Source organism: Cherax quadricarinatus, chromosome 11 (assembly GCF_038502225.1).
Source record: "Cherax quadricarinatus isolate ZL_2023a chromosome 11, ASM3850222v1, whole genome shotgun sequence".
In the NCBI taxonomy this organism is placed as follows: domain Eukaryota; kingdom Metazoa; phylum Arthropoda; class Malacostraca; order Decapoda; family Parastacidae; genus Cherax; species Cherax quadricarinatus.
This window is the reverse complement of record NC_091302.1, coordinates 235,348-259,347: the sequence shown is the minus strand read 5'-3', so window position 1 is coordinate 259,347 and position 24,000 is coordinate 235,348. Positions and strand designations below refer to the sequence as shown.

General features: G+C 44.1%; 1 protein-coding gene across 1 annotated transcript in view; it reads right to left on the bottom strand.

Annotated features, from left to right (window-relative positions):
• Positions 1-24,000, bottom strand: part of LOC128687498 (uncharacterized) — a 257,247-nt gene that overhangs the window by 203,155 nt on the left and 30,092 nt on the right. The window lies entirely within an intron of this gene.

Sequence of the window (24,000 nt, the reverse complement as noted above, 5' to 3'; positions counted from 1 at the left end):
TCTCTCCTGCCTGTATATACTCTCACCTGCCTGTATATACTCTCTCCTGCCTGTATATACTCTCACCTGCCTGTATATACTCTCTCCGTCCTGTATATACTCTCTCCTGCCTGTATATACTCTCTCCTGCCTGTATATACTCTCTCCTGCCTGTATATACTCTCTCCTGCCTGTATATACTCTCTCCTGCCTGCATATACTCTCTCCTGCCTGTATATGCTCTCTCCTGCCTGCATGTACTCTCTCCTGCCTGTATATACTCTCTCCTGCCTGTATATACTCTCTCTTTCCTGTATATACTCTCTCCTTCCTGTATATACTCTCTCCTGCCTGTATATACTCTCTCCTCCCTGTATATACTCTCTCCTGCCTGTATATACTCTCTCCTGCCTGTATATACTCTCTCCTGCCTGTATATACTCTTTCCTGTTTGTATATACTCTCTCCTGCCTGTATATACTCTCTCCTGCCTGTATATACTCTCTCCTGCCTGTACATACTCTCACCTGCCTGTATATACTCTCTCCTGCCTGTATATACTCTCTCCTGCCTGTATATACTCTCACCTGCGTGTATATACTCTCTCCTGCCTGTATATACTCTTTCCTGCCTGTATATACTCTCTTTTGCCGGTATATACTCTTTCCTGCCTGTATATACTCTCTCCTGCCTGTATATACTCTCTCCTGCCTGTATATACTCTCTACTGCCTGTATATACTCTCTCCTGCCTGTATGTACTTTCTCCTGCCTGTATATACTCTCACCTGCCTGTATATACTCTCTCCTGCCGGTATATACTCTCTCCTGCCTGTATATACTCTCTCCTGCCTGTATATACTCTATCCTGCCTGTATATACTCTCTCCTGCCTGTATATACTCTCACCTGCCTGTATATACTCTCTCCTGCCTGTATATACTCTCTCCTGCCTGTATATACTCTCTCCTGCCTATATATACTCTCTCCTGCCTGTATATACTCTCTCCTGCCTGTATATATAGTTTCTCCTGCCTGTATATACTCTCTCCTGCCTGTATATACTCTCTCCTGCCTGTATATACTCTCTCCTGCCTGTATGTACTCTCTCCTGCCTGTATATACTCTCTCCTGCCTGTATATACTCTCTCTTGCCTGTATATACTCTCTCCTTCCTGTATATACTCTCTCCTGCCTGTATATACTCTCTCCTTTCTGTATATGCTCTCTCCTCCCTGTATATACTCTCTCCTGCCTGTATATGCTCTCTCCTGCCTGTATATACTCTTTCCTGCCTGTATATACTCTCTCCTGAGTGTATATACTCTCTCCTGCCTGTATATACTCTCTCCTGCCTGTATATACTCTCTCCTGCCTGTATATACTCTCTCCTGCCTGTATATACTCTCTCCTGCCTGTATATACTCTCTCCTGTCTGTATATACTCTCTCCTGCCTGTATATACTCTCTCCTGCCTGTATATACTCTTTCCTGCCTGTATATACTCTCTTTTGCCTGTATATACTCTCTCCTGCCTGTATATACTCTCTTCTGCCTGTATATACTCTCTCATGTCTGTATATACTCTCTCCTACCTGTATATACTCTCTCCTGCCTGTATATACTCTCTCCTGCCTGTATATACTCTTTTCTGCCTGTATATACTCTCACCTGCCTGTATATACTCTCTCCTGCCTGTATATACTCTCTCCTGCCTGTATATACTCTCTCCTGCCTGTATATACTCTCTCCTGCCTGTATATAGTCTCTCCTGCCTGTATATACTCTCTCCTGTCTGTATATACTCTCTCCTGCCTGTATATACTCTCTCCTGCCTGTGTATACTCTCTCCTGCCTGTATATACTCTCTCCTGCCTGTATATACTCTCTCATGCCTGTATATACTCTCTCATGTCTGTATATACTCTCTCCTGCCTGTATATACTCTCTCCTGAGTGTATATACTCTCACCTGCCTGTATATACTCTCACCTGCCTGTATATACTCTCTCCTGCCTGTATGTACTCTCTCCTGCCTGTATATACTCTCTCCTGCCTGTATATACTCTCTCCTGCCTGTATTTACTCTCTCCTGCCTGTATATACTCTCACCTGCCTGTATATACTCTCACCTGCCTGTATATACTCTCTCCTGCCTGTATATACTCTCTCCTGCCTGTATATACTCTTGCCTGCCTGTATATACTCTCACCTGCCTGAATATAGTCTCTCCTCCCTGTATATACTCTCACCTGCCTGTATATACTCTCTCGGTCCTGTATATACTCTCTCCTGCCTGTATATACTCTCTCCTGCATGTATATACTCTCGCCTGCCTCTATATACTCTCTCCTGCCTGTATATACACTCTCCTGCCTGTATATACTCTCTCGTGCCTGCATATACTCTCTCCTGCCTGTATATACTCTCTCCTGCCTGTATATACTCTCTCCTGCCTGTATATACTCTCTCCTGCCTGTATATACTCTCCCCTGCCTGTATATACTCTCTCCTGCCTGTATATACTCTGCCCTGCCTGTATATACTCTTTCCTGCCTGTATATACTCTCCCCTGCCTGTATATACTCTCCCCTGCCTGTATATATTCTCCTCCACCTGCATATGCTCTCCTCTGCCTGTAAATACTCTCCCCTACCTGTATGTACTCTCCCGTACCTGTATATACTCTCTCCTGTTTATATCTACTCTCTCCTGCCTCTGTATACTCTCTCCTGTTTGTATATACTCTCTCCTGCCTGTATATACTCCCTCCTGACTGTATATTCTCTCTCCTGACTGTATATACTCTCTCCTGCCTGTATATACTCTCTCCTGACTGCATATACTCTCCCCTTCTTGTATATGCTCTCCTCCTTCCTGTATATACTTTTCCCTGCTTGTATATACTCTCCTCTGCCAGTATACTCTCTCCCCTGCCTGTATATACTCTCACCTGCCTCTGTATACTCTCCTCTGCCTGTATATTCTTTCCCCTGCCTGTATATACTCTCAACTGCCTGTGTATACTCTCCTCTGCCTATATGTTCTCTCCCTTGCCTTTATATACTCTCACCTGCCTGTGTATAGTCTCCTCTGCCTGTATATTCTCTCCCCTGCCTGTGTACACTCTCTCCTGCCTGTGTATACTTTCCTTTGCCTGTATATTCTCTCCCCTGTCTGTATGTACTCTCACCTGCCTGTGTATACTCTCCTCTGCCTGTATATTCTCTCCCCTGCCTGTATATACTCTCATCTGCCTGTGTATACTCTCCTCTGCCTGTATATTCTCTCCCCTTCCTGTATACACTCTCACCTGTCTGTGTATACTCTCCTCTGCCTGTATATTCTCTCCTTTGTCTGTATATACTCTCACCTGCCTGTGTATACTCTCCTCTGCCTGTATATTCTCTCCCCTGTCTGTATATACTCTCACCTGCCTATGTATACTCTCCTCTGCCTGTATATTCTCTCCCCTGTCTGTATATACTCTCACCTGCCTGTGTTTAGTCTCCTCTGCCTGTATATTCTCTCCCGCGCCTGTATATACTCTCACCTGCCTGTGTATACTCTCCTCTGCCTGTATATTCTCTCCCGTGCCTGTATATACTCTCACCTGCCTGTGTATACTCTCCTCTGCCTGTATATTCTCTCTCGTTCCTGTGTATGGCACCACCACCACTACTTCATCTACCACTTAACCCACCACTACTACATCATCTACCACTATTCTCACCACCTCTACTTCATCTACCTCTATTCCCACCACTTCTTCATCAACTACCACTATTCTCACCACCTCTACTTCATCTACCACTATTCCCACCACTACTGCATCAACTACCACTATTCTCACCACCACTACTTCATTTACCACTATTCCCACCACTACTGCATCAACTACCACTATTCTCACCACCACTAATTCATCTACCACTATTCCCACCACTACTGCATCATCTACCACTATTCTCACCACCACTACTTCATCTACCACTATTCCAACCACTGCCACAACCACCACCACCACCGCCAACAACAACAACAACTAGACTTCCTGCTATTTTTACTTGTACAAGAACTACCACCAATCTTGTTTAACTACCACCACCCCGGCCCTACCACAACTACCAGCACCACCACTAGCACATCCTCTATCACTACAACCACCACCACCACCACCACCACTACCACAATTCAGTACAAAAGCATCACTGAACATCACAATACACCAACAAGACGCATTACCTGGCTACCTCGGGTTATCACAACTTAAATCCTGGGTTAATAAACCCGTAAGGTAAACACTCTCTGGTTAAAATTCCTTAGGAGCTATTGTGACACATCTCTCACTGTGTCAAGACACAGCTAATGTGACACATCTCTCACTGTATCAAGACACAGCTAATGTGACACATCTCTCACTGTGTCAAGACACAGCTAATGTGACACATCTCTCACTGTGTCAAGACACAGCTAATGTGACACATCTCTCACTGTGTCAAGACACAGCTAATGTGACACATCTCTCACTGTGTCAAGACACAGCTAATGTGACACATCTCTCACTGTATCAAGACACAGCTAATGTGACACATCTCTCACTGTGTCAAGAAACAACTGATAAGACACATCTATCAAATAACTTCTCCTGTCTGTCTGTCTGTCTATCTATCTATCTGTCTATACATAGCTGTGTATTCCTCTCAGTATATATACACAGAGTGGTGCAAGTGTCTTAGTGTATATACATTGTATATATTTATTTATTTTTGATGACTTCATCAGTTCAATACAGAGGTTACTTGAAAGTGGAGGCAGTAGAAGACAGGGTAATCAGTCCCTCACAGTCAAGATAGTGTTGGCGCATCCTAACACTGACCTCACAATATTAATATGATGGAGGATCGAGCCTTGACATCGTCTCACATTTCTCAGGAGCTGTGGGGTCGCTACTGATTTAGCGTTTACAGTATATATAATGATGAAACATTCAAGTTGGCTTATTGAAGTTTGAAGTCTATCGACTACACGGTGGCTGGTTTACAGATGCAAGTGTCGGTGATAGCAAGGATTTTTGTGATGGCATGACTGATGGCAGGGGCGCTACAGACGGTGTGGAGGATTGAAGCAGGAGGCCAGGTGACTCTCCCTCGCGCCTTCGCTGAGTACATCAACATGAATGTAATCATCATCACTACTGTAGTGACCTGGTGTCTCATCTATGGTTGATACAGTCTTAATTGTGGTCGTCATCCTCTACTTTGTGGCTGGCTGGCAAAGAGCTTGACAGAGATTAATAAAATGTTCAGTGATCTCTTCTGCTACCAGGACAACAGCATCCCAGGAGTTGCAGAGGATCCCGCATTGTGATCCTGGGATGCAACTCTCCACAGAAACTCAAATGCTTCCTCAGTGGCTTCCAGTGGGAGATTCAAACCCCGATTATTGTTCTCCATGACGAACTCCTTTCATCTGGAGGTCTCTGACTTTCGAGAAGAATTCTTCAATTACTCAGGCGTGCTGATCATCTGCAAGACTGAGGAGGTCTTGCAGGAGTGCTTCCCCTTCCACTGCTACGATAATGTCAACCGGTCACAAGACTGCCTGGTGGTGCTCAACGATACTCGGGTTTCGGATTGTTACGAGTATGGCCATACCCGATATATTTTATGCTAGAATGTGCTCCTTTTTATTATATATATATATATATATATATATATATATATATATATATATATATATATATATATATATATATATATATATATATATATATATATGTATATATATATATATATATATATATATATATATATATATATATATATATATATATATATATATATATATATATATATATATATATATATATATATATATATATATATATATATATATATATATATATATATATATATATATGTTAATGGTAATATTGTTATATTGTTAGGCGTTCATAATATTGTTATTGTTATGTAGTGGGAAACCACTAGTTACAGTGCCGGTTAGCAGTTCAGGTACTGACGTCTCCCTAAGTCACGTGACCAACCTGACGTCAGCTTACCACTCACTGGAACAGGGCAGTAAGTTCCCACACTCGCTCAGAGTAGGTTCTCAGCACTCGCTCTGAGTAGGGTGCCACTCTCAGAGTATGTTCACAGCACTCTGAGTAGATTCATACATTCTTCTGTGCAGATTCAGGCGCTCAGCTTGTTATACATTTCCTCGCTCTAGAAGATCACTTAGTCCCAGACAACGTGTACTTTTATATATAACACTACAAAAGAGAGAGAAACTTGTATCATATACTAAGTTTTATAAGGATTCTTTTATAATAAAGATCACATTTTATTTAGTCGGATCAGTCTCCTAATGATAATCCCCATATTAAAATGACATGTGTCTAAGGACGACTAGACTAGTGCTGGATTCGACATCTTGTTACGGAAAGGGGCCAAAACAGGCCTATAGACATGGCCCCTGACGTAACACGGATATGCTCGCGGCTGACCCCGAGGTGTTTAATCTAGTGGATATGGCGAAGAGGAGAATCCTTTCGTTGGTGTGATAGTGCAGGTGATACTGTGGGAGACACAGGGACACTTGACGGTGATGAGAGGATGGGGCCCTAACGACCGTGTCGTGTCTGGAGCCACTCACTACTGGTCTAGTGGCCCAGAACGTGGTGGGCAACGGGGCCCTCGCTGTCCTTTGGGACTGCAGCCGGGGCACCAATATGAAACATTTTCAGAGGCCGCTACTAATAACTACCTCCGCGAGCAGTGTCTTACTTGGATACCGTCGAGACGAAACCGGATTGTGCTTGAGAGAGAAGTTCCTGCAGGTGCTGACAGGACTACAGGTCATGGTCTAGGACAAAGAATGGGTTAGTGAGACCTGTAACACTGCAGGTCATGGTCTCTCACCTCCAAGTTTCTATGTGGACGAGGTTAATACCCTCGTCCACATAGAAACTATAGAAACTCCTCAATCACTAAAACAAACCATCTACAATTTACACATCAAGAAAGGTGAGCTGATTAAGAAGAGATTGACTTCCCGTCTAATCACCAATGTGAGCCAATGTAACAAAACTTCCATAATAGACTGTGTCTTCATCTCACTCGTCAGACAACATTATTGTGGCCAGACCTGTCAGCCGTCTGGCTGAGCATCGTCACTGGATCAGACATAGTGGAGGTGCGCATCACAGGTCAGTGTACGTTTCACACGACCTGGCCAACACAGGGTAGTTCTGAGGCGCAGTGGTACCATTAGCTCCTGTTAGAAGTCCATAACAGGTTTCTCCTATGCCCGACTCACTTAGGCTGAAGATCACCTCTAGTCGAGCTGGTTCATCTTCTGTCTGCAGTTCTGCAGTAGCTAGTACATGTAGTCTCCATTAGTTTTTCCATGTTTCTGGTTCCAGTCCAGTGTGCCTGGGAGACATGAAATGATACAAAAATGGGGTCGTCCTTGTAATTAACCCACCATAGGAATTTCAACTCACTTCTGAAGACATTATAATCGTACTTAAATTTGAACCCTGATATTATTTTATATAAATTAACGTTGAATGGAGCACAGACTAGCTGGAAAGCCACTGACTTTACAGATTATTTCAGGTGTTCTAAGCATTATCATTAGGACTTGAAACATTATTGTAAAAATCAGCACTTAAGGGGACGCTGTTCAGTCAGACAAGTTCAGAATCACTGGACCTCTCCACCTAAAGCCAGTACCTGACCATCCGGGCTGTTGTTCCTATATTAGTTACGTGCGGTCAGCAGTAACAACCTGGTTGATGAGTCTCTGATCCACCACGATGCCTGGTCCTGGCATCAAGGTAGAATCAAGGTATTCTCCAGGTAAGTGGCTTCTCCAGTCACTTGGGGCGAAACGTTCCTTCAATAAACATCGCAGTGAATAATACATGTTGTTATTAACGTAATAACGTATCACTATACCTTCCAGTCGTTATATCCAAGAATATTGTGACCACTAACACAGGAGTTACTGTAACACAGAAGTTACTGTAACACAGGAGTTACTGTAACACAGGAGTTACTGTAACACAGGAGTTACTGTAACACAGAAGTTACTGTAACACAGGAGTTACTGTAACACAGGAGTTACTGTAACACAGAAGTTACTGTAACACAGGAGTTACTGTAACACAGGAGTTACTGTAACACAGGAGTTACTGTAACACAGGAGTTACTGTAACACAGGAGTTACTGTAACACAGGAGTTACTGTAACACAGGAGTTACTGTAACACATGAGCTAATGTAACGCAGGAGCTACTGTAACACAGGAGCTACTGTAACACAGGAGTCACTGTAACACAGGAGCTACTGTAACACAGGAGTTACTGTAACACAGGAGTTACTGTAACACAGGAGCTACTGTAACGCGGGAGCTACTGTAACACAGGAGCTAGTGTAACACAGGAGTTACTGTAACACAGGAGCTACTGTAACACAGGAGTTACTGTAACACAGGAGCTACTGTAACACAGGAGCTACTGTAACACAGGAGCTACTGTAACACTGGAGCTACTGTAACACAGGAGCTACTGTAACACAGGAGCTACTGTAACACAGGAGTTACTGTAACACAGGAGCTACTGTAACACAGGAGCTACTGTAACACAGGAGCTACTGTAACACAGGAGCTACTGTAACACAGGAGCTACTGTAACACAGGAGCTACTGTAACACAGGAGTTACTGTAACACAGGAGCTACTGTAACACAGGAGCTACTGTAACACAGGAGCTACTGTAACACAGGAGCTACTGTAACGCAGGAGCTACTGTAACACAGGAGTTACTGTAACACAGGAGCTACTGTAACACAGGAGTTACTGTAATACAGGAGCTACTGTAACACAGGAGCTACTGTAACACAGGAGCTACTGTAACACAGGAGCTACTGCAACACAGGAGCTACTGTAACGCAGGAGCTACTGTAACACAGGAGCGACTGTAACACAGGAGCTACTGTAACACAGGAGCTACTGTAACACAGGAGCTACTGTAACACAGGAGTTACTGTAACACAGGAGCTACTGTAACACAGGAGCTACTGTAACACAGGAGCTACTGTAACACAGGAGCTACTGTAACGCAGGAGCTACTCTAACACAGGAGCTACTGTAACACAGGAGCTACTGTAACACAGGAGCTACTGTAACACAGGAGCTACTGTAACACAGGAGCTACTGTAACGCAGGAGCTACTGTAACACAGGAGCTACTGTAACACAGGAGCTACTGTAACACAGGAGCTACTGTAACACAGGAGCTACTGTAACACAGGAGCTACTGTAACACAGGAGCTACTGTAACACAGGAGCTACTGTAACACAGGAGCTACTGTAACACAGGAGCTACTGTAACACAGGAGCTACTGTAAACTCTCAGTGAATAACGAATTTTCCCAGGCGCATATTTCCCACAAAAATCCTTAAACAATAAACCTGCGCCCTATATGCTCAAAGTCAGGGTCAGGAGTTTGCTTTGGTAACACCGCTTGGAAATATTAACATCTTATGTCATATATTCTGGTGCGTCCTATATGCCGAAAAATACGGTATACAAGACTGGCAGAGGGAATATTCAAGGATCTTCATAGATCAGTATTACCATAAATATTATTGCTGTTTGAGTATAGTGTATGAGTGTAGTGTATGAGTGTAGTGTATGAGTGTAGTGTATGAGTGTAGTGTATGAGTGTAGTGTATGAGTGTAGTGTATGAGTGTAGTGTATGAGTGTAGTGTATGAGTGTAGTGTATGAGTGTAGTGTATGAGTGTAGTGTGTGAACATAGTGTATGAGTGTAGTGTATGAGTGTAGTGTATGAGTGTAGTATGTGAGTGTAGTGTATGAGTGTAGTGTATGAGTGTAGTGTATGAGTGTAGTGTGTGAACATAGTGTATGAGTGTAGTGTATGAGTGTAGTATGTGAGTGTAGTGTATGAGTGTAGTGTGTGAATATAGTGTATGAGTGTAGTGTATGAGTGTAGTGTATGAGTGTAGTGTGTGAATATAGTGTATGAGTGTAGTGCATGAGTGTAGTGTATGAGTGTAGTGTATGAGTGTAGTGTATGAGTGTAGTGTGTGAATATAGTGTATGAGTGTAGTGTATGAGTGTAGTGTATGAGTGTAGTGTATGAGTGTAGTGTATGAGTGTAGTGTGTGAATATAGTGTATGAGTGTAGTGTATGAGTGTAGTGTATGAGTGTAGTGTATGAGTGTAGTGTATGAGTGTAGTGTGTGAATATAGTGTATGAGTGTAGTGCATGAGTGTAGTGTATGAGTGTAGTGTATGAGTGTAGTGTATGAGTGTAGTGTGTGAATATAGTGTATGAGTGTAGTGTATGAGTGTAGTGTATGAGTGTAGTGTATGAGTGTAGTGTGTGAATATAGTGTATGAGTGTAGTGTATGAGTGTAGTGTATGAGTGCAGTGTATGAGTGTAGTGTAATATAGTGTATGAGTGTAGTGTAGAGTGTAGTATATGAGTGTAGTGTGTGAATATTGTGTATGAGTGTAGTGTATGAGTGTAGTGTATGAGTGTAGTGTGTGAGTGTAGTGTATGAGTGTACTGCATGAGTATAGTGTATGAGTGTACTACATGAGTGTAGTGTATGAGTGTAGTGTATGAGTGTAGTGTATGAGTGTAGTGTGTGAATATAGTGTATGAGTGTAGTGCATGAGTGTAGTGTATGAGTGTAGTGTATGAGTGTAGTGTGTGAGTGTAGTGTATGAGTGTAGTGTAAGAGTGTAGTGTATGAGTGTAGTGTGTGAGTGAAGTGTATGAGTGTAGTGTATGAGTGTGGTGTGTGAATAAAGTGTATGAGTGTAGTGTATGAGTGTAGTGTATGAGTGTGGTGTGTGAATAAAGTGTATGAGTGTAGTGTATGAGTGTAGTGTATGAGTGTAGTGTATGAGTGTGGTGTGTGAATAAAGTGTATGAGTGTAGTGTATGAGTGTAGTGTGTGAGTGTAGTGTATGAGTGTAGTGTGTAAATATAGTGTATGACTAGTGTATGAGTGTAGTGTATAAGTGTAGTGCATGAGTGTAGTGTATAAGTGTAGTGTATGAGTGTAGTGTATGAGTGTGGTGTGTAAATATAGTGTATGACTGTAGTGTATGAGTGTAGTGTATGAGTGTGGTGTGTGAATATAGTGTATGAGTGTAGTGCATGAGTAGTGTATGAGTGTAGTGTATGAGTGTAGTGTATGAGTGTAGTGTGTGAATATAGTGTATGAGTGTAGTGTATGAGTGTAGTGCATGAGTGTAGTGTATGAGTGTAGTGTGTGAATATAGTGTATGAGTGTAGTGTATGAGTGTAGTGTATGAGTGTAGTGTGTGAATATAGTGTATGAGTGTAGTGTATGAGTGTAGTGTATGAGTGTAGTGTGTGAATATAGTGTATGAGTGTAGTGTATGAGTGTAGTGTATGAGTGTAGTATGTGAGTGTAGTGTATGAGTGTAGTGTGTGAATATAGTGTGTGAGTGTAGTGTATGAGTGTAGTGTATGAGTGTGGTGTGTGAATATAGTGTATGAGTGTAGTGCATGAGTGTAGTGTATGAGTGTAGTGTGTGAATATAGTGTATGAGTGTAGTGCATGAGTGTAGTGTATGAGTGTAGTGTATGAGTGTAGTGTATGAGTGTAGTGTGTGAATATAGTGTTTGAGTGTAGTGCATGAGTGTAGTGTATGAGTGTAGTGTATGAGTGTAGTGTATGAGTGTAGTGTGTGAATATTGTGTATGAGTGTAGTGTATGAGTGTAGTGCATGAGTGTAGTGTATGAGTGTAGTGTGTGAATATAGTGTATGAGTGTAGTGTATGAGTGTAGTGTATGAGTGTAGTGTTTGAGTGTAGTGTGTGAATATAGTGTATGAGTGTAGTGTATGAGTGTAGTGTATGAGTGTAGTGTGTGAATATAGTGTATGAGTGTAGTGTATGAGTGTAGTGTATGAGTGTAGTGTATGAGTGTAGTGTGTGAATATAGTGTATGAGTGTAGTGCATGAGTGTAGTGTATGAGTGTACTGCATGAGTGTAGTGTATGAGTGTAGTGTATGAGTGTAGTGAATGAGTGAGTGTAGTGTCTGAGTGTAGTGTATGAGTGTAGTGTATGAGTGTAGTGTATGAGTGTAGTGTATGAGTGTAGTGTGTGAGTGTAGTGTATGAGTGTAGTGTATGAGTGTAGTGTATGAGTGTAGTGTATGAGTGTAGTGTATGAGTGTAGTGTATGAGTGTAGTGTGTGAATATAGTGTATGAGTGTAGTGTATGAGTGTAGTGTATGAGTGTAGTGTATGAGTGTAGTGTATGAGTGTGGTGTGTGAATAAAGTGTATGAGTGTAGTGTATAAGTGTAGTGTATGAGTGTGGTGTGTGAATAAAGTGTATGAGTGTAGTGTATAAGTGTAGTGTATGAGTGTGGTGTGTGAATAAAGTGTATGAGTGTAGTGTATGAGTGTAGTGTATGAGTGTAGTGTATGAGTGTGGAGTGTGAATAAAGTGTATGAGTGTAGTGTATGAGTGTAGTGTGTGAGTGTAGTGTATGAGTGTAGTGTGTAAATATAGTGTATGACTAGTGTATGAGTGTAGTGTATAAGTGTAGTGCATGAGTGTAGTGTATAAGTGTAGTGTATGAGTGTAGTGTATGAGTGTGGTGTGTAAATATAGTGTATGACTGTAGTGTATGAGTGTAGTGTATGAGTGTAGTGTATGAGTGTAGTGGTTGAGTGTAGTGTTTGAGTGTAGTGTATGAGTGTAGTGTATGAGTGTAGTGGTTGAGTGTAGTGTATGAGTGTAGTGTTTGAGTGTAGTGTATGAGTGTGGTGTGTGAATAAAGTGTATGAGTGTAGAGCATGAGTGTAGTGTATGAGTGTAGTGTATGAGTGTAGTGTATGAGTGTGGTGTGTGAATATAGTGTATGAGTGTAGTGTATGAGTGAAGTGTGTGAGTGTAGTATATGAGTGTGGTGTGTGAATATAGTGTATGAGTGTAGTGTATGAGTGTAGTGTATGAGTGTAGTGTATGAGTGTGGTGTGTGAATATAGTGTATGAGTGTAGTGTATAAGTGTAGTGTATGAGTGTAGTGTATGAGTGTAGTGTATAAGTGTAGTGTATGAGTGTAGTGTATGAGTGTAGTGTATAAGTGTAGTGTATGAGTGTAGTATGTGAGTGTAGTTTATGAGTGTAGTGTGTAAATATAGTGTATGAGTGTAGTGTATAAGTGTAGTGTATGAGTGTAGTGTATGAGTGTAGTGTATAAGTGTAGTGTATAAGTGTAGTGTATGAGTGTAGAATGTGAGTGCAGTGTATGAGTGTAGTGTGTGAATATAGTGTATGAGTGTAGTGTATGAGTGAAGTGTAAGAGTGTAGTGTATGAGTGTAGTGTATGAGTGTAGTGTATGAGTGTAGTGTAAGAGTGTAGTGTATGAGTGTAGTGTAAGAGTGTAGTGTATGAGTGTAGTGTATGAGTGTAATGTATGAGTGTAGTGTATGAGTGCAGTGTATGAGTGTAGTGCAAGAGTGTAGTGTATGAGTGTAGTGTATGAGTGTAGTGTGTGAATATAGTGTATGAGTGTAGTGTATAAGTGTAGTGTATGAGTGTAGTATGTGAGTGTAGTGTATGAGTGTAGTGTATGAGTGTAGTATGTGAGTGTAGTGTATGAGTGTAGTGTATGAGTGTAGTGTATGAGTGTAGTGTATGAGTGTAGTGTATGAGTGTAGTGTGTGAATATAATGTATGAGTGTAGTGTATAAGTGTAGTGTATGAGTGTAGTGTATGAGTGTAGTGTATGAGTGTAGTGTAAGAGTGCAGTGTATTAGTGCAGTGTGTGAATATAGTGTATGAGTGTAGTGTATGAGTGTAGTGTATGAGTGTAGTGTGTGAATATAGTGTATGAGTGTAGTGTATGAGTGTAGTGTATGAGTGTAGTGTATGAGTGTAGTGTATGAGTGTAGTGTGTGATATAGTGTATGAGTGTAGTGTATGAATGTAGTGTATGAGTGTAGTGTATGAGTGTAGTGTGTGAATATAGTGTACGAGTGTAGTGTATGAGTGTAGTGTATGAGTGTAGTGTATGAGTGTATTGTGTGAGTGTAGTGTATGAGTGTAGTGTGTGAATATAGTGTACGAGTGTAGTGTATGAGTGTAGTGTATGAGTGTAGTGTATGAGTGTAGTGTGTGAATATAGTGTACGAGTGTAGTGTATGAGTGTAGTGTATGAGTGTAGTGTGTGAACATAGTGTATGAGTGTAGTGTATGAGTGTAGTGTATGAGTGTAGTATGTGAGTGTAGTGTATGAGTGTAGTGTGTGAATATAGTGTATGAGTGTAGTGTATGAGTGTAGTGTATGAGTGTAGTGTGTGAATATAGTGTATGAGTGTAGTGCATGAGTGTAGTGTATGAGTGTAGTGTATGAGTGTAGTGTATGAGTGTAGTGTGTGAATATAGTGTATGAGTGTAGTGTATGAGTGTAGTGCATGAGTGTAGTGTATGAGTGTAGTGTGTGAATATAGTGTATGAGTGTAGTGTATGAGTGTAGTGTATGAGTGTAGTGTATGAGTGTAGTGTGTGAATATAGTGTATGAGTGTAGTGTATGAGTGTAGTGTATGAGTGTAGTGTGTGAATATAGTGTATGAGTGTAGTGTATGAGTGTAGTGTATGAGTGTAGTGTATGAGTGTAGTGTGTGAATGTAGTGTATGAGTGTAGTGTAAGAGTGTAGTGTATGAGTGTAGTGTATGAGTGTACTCATGAGTGTAGTGTATGAGTGTAGTGTATGAGTGTAGTGTAAGAGTGTAGTGTATGAGTGTAGTGTATGAGTGTAGTGCATGAGTGTAGTGTATGAGTGTAGTGTATGAGTGTAGTGTATGAGTGTAGTGTGTGAGTGTAGTGTATGAGTGTACTGCATGAGTATAGTGTATGAGTGTACTACATGAGTGTAGTGTATGAGTGTAGTGTATGAGTGTAGTGTATGAGTGTAGTGTGTGAATATAGTGTACGAGTGTAGTGTATGAGTGTAGTGTATGAGTGTAGTGTATGAGTGTAGTGTATGAGTGTAGTGTATGAGTGTAGTGTATGAGTGTAGTGTATGAGTGTAGTGTATGAGTGTAGTGTATGAGTGTAGTGTATGAGTGTGGTGTGTGAATAAAGTGTATGAGTGTAGTGTATGAGTGTAGTGTATGAGTGTAGTGTATGAGTGTAGTGTATGAGTGTAGTGTATGAGTGTAGTGTATGAGTGTGGTGTGTGAATAAAGTGTATGAGTGTAGTGTATGAGTGTAGTGTGCGAGTGTAGTGTATGAGTGTAGTGTGTAAATATAGTGTATGACTAGTGTATGAGTGTAGTGTATAAGTGTAGTGCATGAGTGTAGTGTATAAGTGTAGTGTATGAGTGTAGTGTATGAGTGTGGTGTGTAAATATAGTGTATGACTGTAGTGTATGAGTGTAGTGTATGAGTGTGGTGTGTGAATATAGTGTATGAGTGTAGTGCATGAGTGTAGTGTATGAGTGTAGTGTATGAGTGTAGTGTATGAGTGTAGTGTGTGAAAATAGTGTATGAGTGTAGTGTATGAGTGTAGTGCATGAGTGTAGTGTATGAGTGTAGTGTGTTAATATAGTGTATGAGTGTAGTGTATGAGTGTAGTGTATGAGTGTAGTGTGTGAATATAGTGTATGAGTGTAGTGTATGAGTGTAGTGTATGAGTGTAGTGTGTGAATATAGTGTATGAGTGTAGTGTATGAGTGTAGTGTATGAGTGTAGTATGTGAGTGTAGTGTATGAGTGTAGTGTGTGAATATAGTGTATGAGTGTAGTGTATGAGTGTAGTGTATGAGTGTGGTGTGTGAATATAGTGTATGAGTGTAGTGCATGAGTGTAGTGTATGAGTGTAGTGTGTGAATATAGTGTATGAGTGTAGTGCATGAGTGTAGTGTATGAGTGTAGTGTATGAGTGTAGTGTATGAGTGTAGTGTGTGAATATAGTGTATGAGTGTAGTGCATGAGTGTAGTGTATGAGTGTAGTGTATGAGTGTAGTGTATGAGTGTAGTGTGTGAATATAGTGTATGAGTGTAGTGTATGAGTGTAGTGCATGAGTGTAGTGTATGAGTGTAGTGTGTGAATATAGTGTATGAGTGTAGTGTATGAGTGTAGTGTATGAGTGTAGTGTATGAGTGTAGTGTGTGAATATAGTGTATGAGTGTAGTGTATGAGTGTAGTGTATGAGTGTAGTGTGTGAATATAGTGTATGAGTGTAGTGTATGAGTGTAGTGTATGAGTGTAGTGTATGAGTGTAGTGTGTGAATATAGTGTATGAGTGTAGTGCATGAGTGTAGTGTATGAGTGTACTGCATGAGTGTAGTGTATGAGTGTAGTGTATGAGTGTAGTGTATGAGTGTAGTGTGTGAATATAGTGTATGAGTGTAGTGCATGAGTGTAGTGTATGAGTGTAGTGTATGAGTGTAGTGTGTGAGTGTAGTGTATGAGTGTAGTGTAAGAGTGTAGTGTATGAGTGTAGTGTGTGAGTGAAGTGTATGAGTGTAGTGTATGAGTGTGGTGTGTGAATAAAGTGTATGAGTGTAGTGTATGAGTGTAGTGTATGAGTGTGGTGTATGAGTGTGGTGTGTGAATAAAGTGTATGTAGTGTATAAGTGTAGTGTATGAGTGTAGTGTATGAGTGTAGTGTATAAGAGTGTATGTGTGTGAATATGAGTGTAGTGTACGAGTGTAGTGTATGAGTGTAGTGTATGAGTGTAGTGTATGAGTGTAGTGTATGAGTGTAGTGTGTGAGTGTAGTGTATGAGTGTAGTGTATGAGTGTATGACTAGTGTATGAGTGTAGTGTATAAGTGTAGTGCATGAGTGTAGTGTATAAGTGTAGTGTATGAGTGTAGTGTATGAGTGTGGAGTGTGAATAAAGTGTATGAGTGTAGTGTATGAGTGTAGTGTATGAGTGTAGTGTATGAGTGTGGAGTGTGAATAAAGTGTATGAGTGTAGTGTATGAGTGTAGTGTGTGAGTGTAGTGTATGAGTGTGGTGTGTGAATAAAGTGTATGAGTGTAGTGTATGAGTGTAGTGTATGAGTGTAGTGTATGAGTGTGGAGTGTGAATAAAGTGTATGAGTGTAGTGTATGAGTGTAGTGTGTGAGTGTAGTGTATGAGTGTAGTGTATGAGTGTGGTGTGTGTATAAGTGTAGTGCATGAGTGTAGTGTATAAGTGTAGTGTATGAGTGTAGTGTATGAGTGTGGAGTGTGAATAAAGTGTATGAGTGTAGTGTATGAGTGTAGTGTGTGAGTGTAGTGTATGAGTGTAGTGTATGAGTGTAGTGTGTGAGTGAAGTGTATGAGTGTAGTGTATGAGTGTGGTGTGTGAATAAAGTGTATGAGTGTAGTGTATAAGTGTAGTGTGTGAGTGTAGTGTATGAGTGTAGTGTATGAGTGTGGTGTGTGAATAAAGTGTATGAGTGTAGTGTATGAGTGTAGTGTGTGAGTGTAGTGTATGAGTGTAGTGTATGAGTGTGGTGTGTAAATATAGTGTATGACTAGTGTATGAGTGTAGTGTATAAGTGTAGTGCATGAGTGTAGTGTGTATGTATGAGTGTAGTGTATGAGTGTAGTGTGTGAGTGAAGTGTATGAGTGTAGTGTATGAGTGTGGTGTGTGAATAAAGTGTATGAGTGTAGTGTATGAGTGTAGTGTATGAGTGTGGTGTATGAGTGTGGTGTATGAGTGTAGTGTGTGAATAAAGTGTATGAGTGTAGTGTATGAGTGTAGTGTGTGAGTGTAGTGTATGAGTGTAGTGTATGAGTGTGGTGTGTAAATATAGTGTATGACTAGTGTATGAGTGTAGTGTATAAGTGTAGTGCATGAGTGTAGTGTATAAGTGTAGTGTATGAGTGTAGTGTATGAGTGTGGAGTGTGAATAAAGTGTATGAGTGTAGTGTAGTGTATAAGTGTAGTGCATGAGTGTAGTGTATAAGTGTAGTGTATGAGTGTAGTGTATGAGTGTAGTGTAGTGTATGAGTGTAGTGTGTGATATAGTGTATGTGTATGAGAATGTAGTGTATGAGTGTAGTGTATGAGTAGTGTGTGACGAATGTATGAGTGTAGACTGAGTGTATGTAGTGTAGTGTATGAGTGTAGTGTAGTGTGAGTGTATGAGTGTAGTGTATGAGTGTAGTGTATGAGTGTGGAGTGTGAATAAAGTGTATGAGTGTAGTGTATGAGTGTAGTGTGTGAGTGTAGTGTAAGAGTGTAGTGTATGAGTGTAGTGTGTGAGTGAAGTGTATGAGTGTAGTGTATGAGTGTGGTGTGTGAATAAAGTGTATGAGTGTGGTGTATAAGTGTAGTGTATGAGTGTGGTGTATGAGTGTACTGCATGAGTGTAGTGTATGAGTGTAGTGTATGAGTGTAGTGTATGAGTGTAGTGTATGAGTGTGGTGTGTAAATATAGTGTATGACTAGTGTCTGAGAGTAGTGTATAAGTGTAGTGTAGTGTAGTGTATAAGTGTAGTGTATGAGTGTAGTGTATGAGTGTAGTGTATAAGTGTAGTGTATGAGTGTAGTGTATGAGTGTAGTGTATGAGTGTAGTGTATGAGTGTAGTGTATGAGTGTAGTGTATGAGTGTAGTGTATGAGTAGTGTATGAGTGTAGTGTATAAGTGTAGTGTATGAGTGTGGTGTGTAAATATAGTGTATGAGTGTAGTGTATGAGTGTAGTGTATGAGTGTAGTGTATGAGTGTAGTGGTTGAGTGTAGTGTTTGAGTGTAGTGTTTGAGTGTAGTGTATGAGTGTGGTGTGTGAATAAAGTGTATGAGTGTAGTGGTTGAGTGTAGTGTGTGAGTGTAGTGTATGAGTGAAGTGTATGAGTGTAGTGTATGAGTGTAGTGTATGAGTGTAGTGTTTGAGTGTAGTGTATGAGTGTAGTGTATGAGTGTAGTGTATGAGTGTATCTTTCTCAGCTTTTAAGTATGATCTCAAGTACTTCATGCATCTGGCTCCTACCGATACTCTGACTGACAAAATTGTCAACACTAGCTGACAACAATGGCTGTCAGCACTGACAGCACCTGCTAACATTAACAACACTAGCTAACAACACTTGCTATAACACAAACAACGCTAGTTTACAACACTAGCTGTCAGCACTGACAGCGCTGACTGTCAGCTCTCTGCAGCACACTGCTCACAAATTGGGAAACATTGTATGAAATTCCGTTGACTTTGACCTGTAACCTGGATTATTACGCTGGAATTAGTTTTATTACGGTGCTTTATACTCTGTTGTTGACTTGTCTATACTGTGTGTTGTGACCAGGACCGTGTCAAGCTGACACCGTGTGGTGGTGGGACATGGGAGGACACGGGAGGACACGGGAGGACAGGGGAGGACACGGGAGGACATGGGAGGACACGGGAGGACATGGGAGGACACGGGAGGACACGGGAGGACAGGGGAGGACACGGGAGGACAGGGGAGGACACGGGAGGACATGGGAGGACACGGGAGGACACGGGAGGACACGGGAGGACATGGGAAGACATGGGAAGACATGGGAGGACATGGGAAGACAGGGGAGGACAGGGGAGGACACGGGAGGACATGGGAAGACATGGGAAGACATGGGAGGACATGGGAAGACATGGGAGGACATGGGAGGACACGGGAGGACACGGGAGGACATGGGAAGACATGGGAGGACATGGGAGGACACGGGAGGACACGGGAGGACACGAGAGGATACGGGAGGACACGGGAGGACACGGGAGGACACGGGAGGACATGGGAGGACATGGGAAGACATGGGAGGACATGGGAGGACATGGGAGGACACGGGAGGACATGGGAAGACATGGGAGGACATGGGAGGACACGGGAGGACACGGGAGGACACGAGAGGACACGGGAGGACATGGGAGGACATGGGAGGACATGGGAGGACATGGGAGGACACGGGAGGACATGGGAGGACATGGGAAGACATGGGAGGACATGGGAGGACACTGGAGGACATGGGAGGACATGGGAAGACATGGGAGGACATGGGAGGACATGGGAGGACATGGGAAGACATGGAAGGACATGGGAGGACATGGGAGGACAAGGGAGGACATGGGAGGAAATGGGAGGACATGGGAGGACATGGGAGGACATGAGAAGACATGGGAGGACATAGGAGGACATGGGAGGACAAGGGAGGACATGGGAGGAAATGGGAGGACATGGGAGGACATGGGAGGACATGGGAAGACATGGGAGGACATGGGAGGACATGGGAGGACATGGGAAGACATGGGAGGACACGGGAGGACATGGGAGGACATGGGAGGACATGGGAGGACATGGGAAGACATGGGAAGACATGGGAGGACATGGGAGGACACGGGAGGAAATGGGAGGACATGGGATGGTAGACAGTGGGAGGACATGGGATGGTAGACAGTGGGAGGACATGGGAGGACATGGGAAGACATGGGAGGACGTGGGAGGACATGGGAGGACATGGGAGGACATGGGAAGACATGGGAGGACATGGGAGGAAATGGGAGGACATGGGAGGACATGGGAGGACATGGGAAGACATGGGAGGACATGGGAGGACATGGGAGGACAAGGGAGGACATGGGAGGAAAGGGGAGGACATGGGAGGACATGGGAGGACATGGGAAGACATGGGAGGACATGGGAGGACATGGGAGGGCATGGGAAGACATGGGAGGACATGGGAAGACATGGGAGGGCATCGGAGAACTTGGGGACATGGGAAGACATTGGACGACATGGGAGGACACGGGAGAGCATAGGAGGACATGGGAGGACATGGGAGTACATGGGAGGACATGGGAAGACATGGGAGGACATGGGAGGACACGGGAGGACATGGGAGGACATGGGAAGACATGGGAGGTCATGGGAAGACATGGGAGGACATGGGAGGACATGGGAGGACATGGGAGGACATGGGAAGACATGGAAGGACATGGGAGGACATGGGAGGACAAGGGAGGACATGGGAGGAAATGGGAGGACATGGGAGGACATGGGAGGACATGGGAAGACATGGGAGGACATAGGAGGACATGGGAGGACAAGGGAGGACATGGGAGGAAATGGGAGGACATGGGAGGACATGGGAGGACATGGGAAGACATGGGAGGACATGGGAGGACATGGGAAGACATGGGAGGACACGGGAGGACATGGGAGGACATGGGAGGACATGGGAGGACATGGGAAGACATGGGAAGACATGGGAGGACATGGGAGGACACGGGAGGACATGGGAGGACATGGGAAGACATGGGAGGACATGGGAGGACACGGGAGGACATGGGAGGACATGGGAAGACATGGGAGGACGTGGGAGGACATGGGAGGACATGGGAGGACATGGGAAGACATGGGAGGACATGGGAGGAAATGGGAGGACATTGGAGGACATGGGAGGACATGGGAAGACATGGGAGGACATGGGAGGACATGGGAGGACAAGGGAGGACATGGGAGGAAAGGGGAGGACATGGGAGGACATGGGAGGACATGGGGAGACATGGGAGGACATGGGAGGACATGGGAGGACATGGGAGGGCATGGGAAGACATGGGAGGACATGGGAAGACATGGGAGGGCATGGGAGAACTTGGGGACATGGGAAGACATTGGAGGACATGGGAGGACACGGGAGAGCATAGGAGGACATGGGAGGACATGGGAGTACATGGGAGGACATGGGAAGACATGGGAGGACATGCGAGGACATGGTAGGACATGGGAGGACATGGGAAGATATGGGAGGACATGAGAGACATGGGAGGACATGTGAGGACATGGGAAGACATGGGAGGACATGGGAGGACATGGGAGGACATGGGAAGACATGGGAGGACATGGGAAGACATGAGAGGACATGGGAGGACATGGGGGACATGGGAAGATATGGGAGGACATGGGAGGACACGGGAGGACATGGGAGGACATGGGAGGACATGGGAAGACATGGGAAGACATGGGAGGACATGGGAAGACATGGGAGGACATGGGAGGACATGGGAGGACACGGGAGGACATGGGAAGACATGGGAGGACATGGGAGGACATGGGAAGACATGGGAGGACATGGGAGGACATGGGAAGACATGGAAGAACATGGGAGGGCATGGGAGGACATGGGAGGACATGGGAAGATATGGGAGGACATGGGAAGACATGGGAGGACATGGGAGGACATGGGAAGACATGGGAAGACATGGGAGGACATGGGAAGACATGGGAAGACATGGGAGGACATGGGAAGACATGGGAGGACATGGGAGGACATGGGAAGACATGGGAAGACATGGGAGGACATGGGAAGACATGGGAGGACATGGGAGGACATGGGAAGACATGGAAGAACATGGGAAGACATGGGAGGACATGGGAGAACATGGGAGGGCATGGGAGGACATGGGAGGACATGGGAAGATATGGGAGGACATGAGAGACATGGGAGGACATGTGAGGACATGGGAAGACATGGGAGGACATGGGAGGACATGGGAGGACATGGGAAGACATGGGAGGACATGGGAAGACATGAGAGGACATGGGAGGACATGGGGGACATGGGAAGATATGGGAGGACATGGGAGGACACGGGAGGACATGGGAGGACATGGGAGGACATGGGAAAACATGGGAGGACATGGGAGGACATGATAGGACATGGGAAGACATGGGAGAACATGGGAGGATATGGGAAGACATGGGAGGACACGGGAGCACACGGGAGGACACGGGAGGACATGGGAAGACATGGGAAGACATGGGAGGACATGGGAAGACATGGGAGGACATGGGAGGACATGGGAGTACACGGGAGGACATGGGAAGACATGGGAGGACATGGGAGGACACGGGAGGACACGGGAGGACACGGGAGGACATGGGAAGACATGGGAAGACATGGGAGGACATGGGAAGACATGGGAGGACATGGGAGGACACGGGAGGACACGGGAGGACATGGGAAGACATGGGAGGACATGGGAGGACACGGGAGGACACGGGAGGACACGAGAGGACACGGGAGGACACGGGAGGACATGGGAGGACATGGGAAGACATGGGAGGACATGGGAGGACATGGGAGGACATGGGAGGACATAGGAGGACATAGGAGAACATGGGAGGAAATGGGAGGACACGGGAGGACATGGGAGGACACGGGAGGGCATGGGAGGATACGGGAGGACATGGGAGGACATGGGAGGACACGGGAGAACACGGGAGGACATTAGAGGACACGGGATGACATGGGAGGACATGGGAGGACACGGGAGGACACGGGAGGACACGGGAGAAGATGGGAGGACATGGGAGGAAATGGGAGGACACGGGAGGACATGGGAGGACATGGGAGGTCATGGGAGGACATGGGAGGACACGGGAGGACATGGGAGGACACGGGAGGGCATGAGAGGACACGGGAGGACATGGGAGGACACGGGAGAACACGGGAGGATATGAGAGGACACGGGAGGACATGGGAGGACACGGGAGGACGTGGGAGGACACGGAAGGACACGGGAGGACATGGGAGGACACAGGAGAACATGGGAGGACACGGGAGGACACGGGAGGACATGGGAGGACACGGGAGGACATGAGAGGACATGGGAGGGCATGGGAGGTCACGGGAGGACACGGGAGGACACGGGAGGACATGGGAGGACATGGGAGGACATGGGAGGACATGGAGTAGCTATCTATCTACTGCTGTCTAGATTCAGAACTATCCACTGCTGTCGATATGTTGCTGCATAGATTAAGGACTATCCAATGTTGTCTATTTATTGCTGTTTAGATTAAGGACTATCCAATGCTATCCATTACTGTCTACATTAATAACTATCTACTGCTGCTCTCCATTAACAACTATCTACTGCTGTCTACATTAAGAACTATCTACTGCTGTCTACATTAAGAACTATCTACTGCTGTCTACATTAAGAACTATCTAC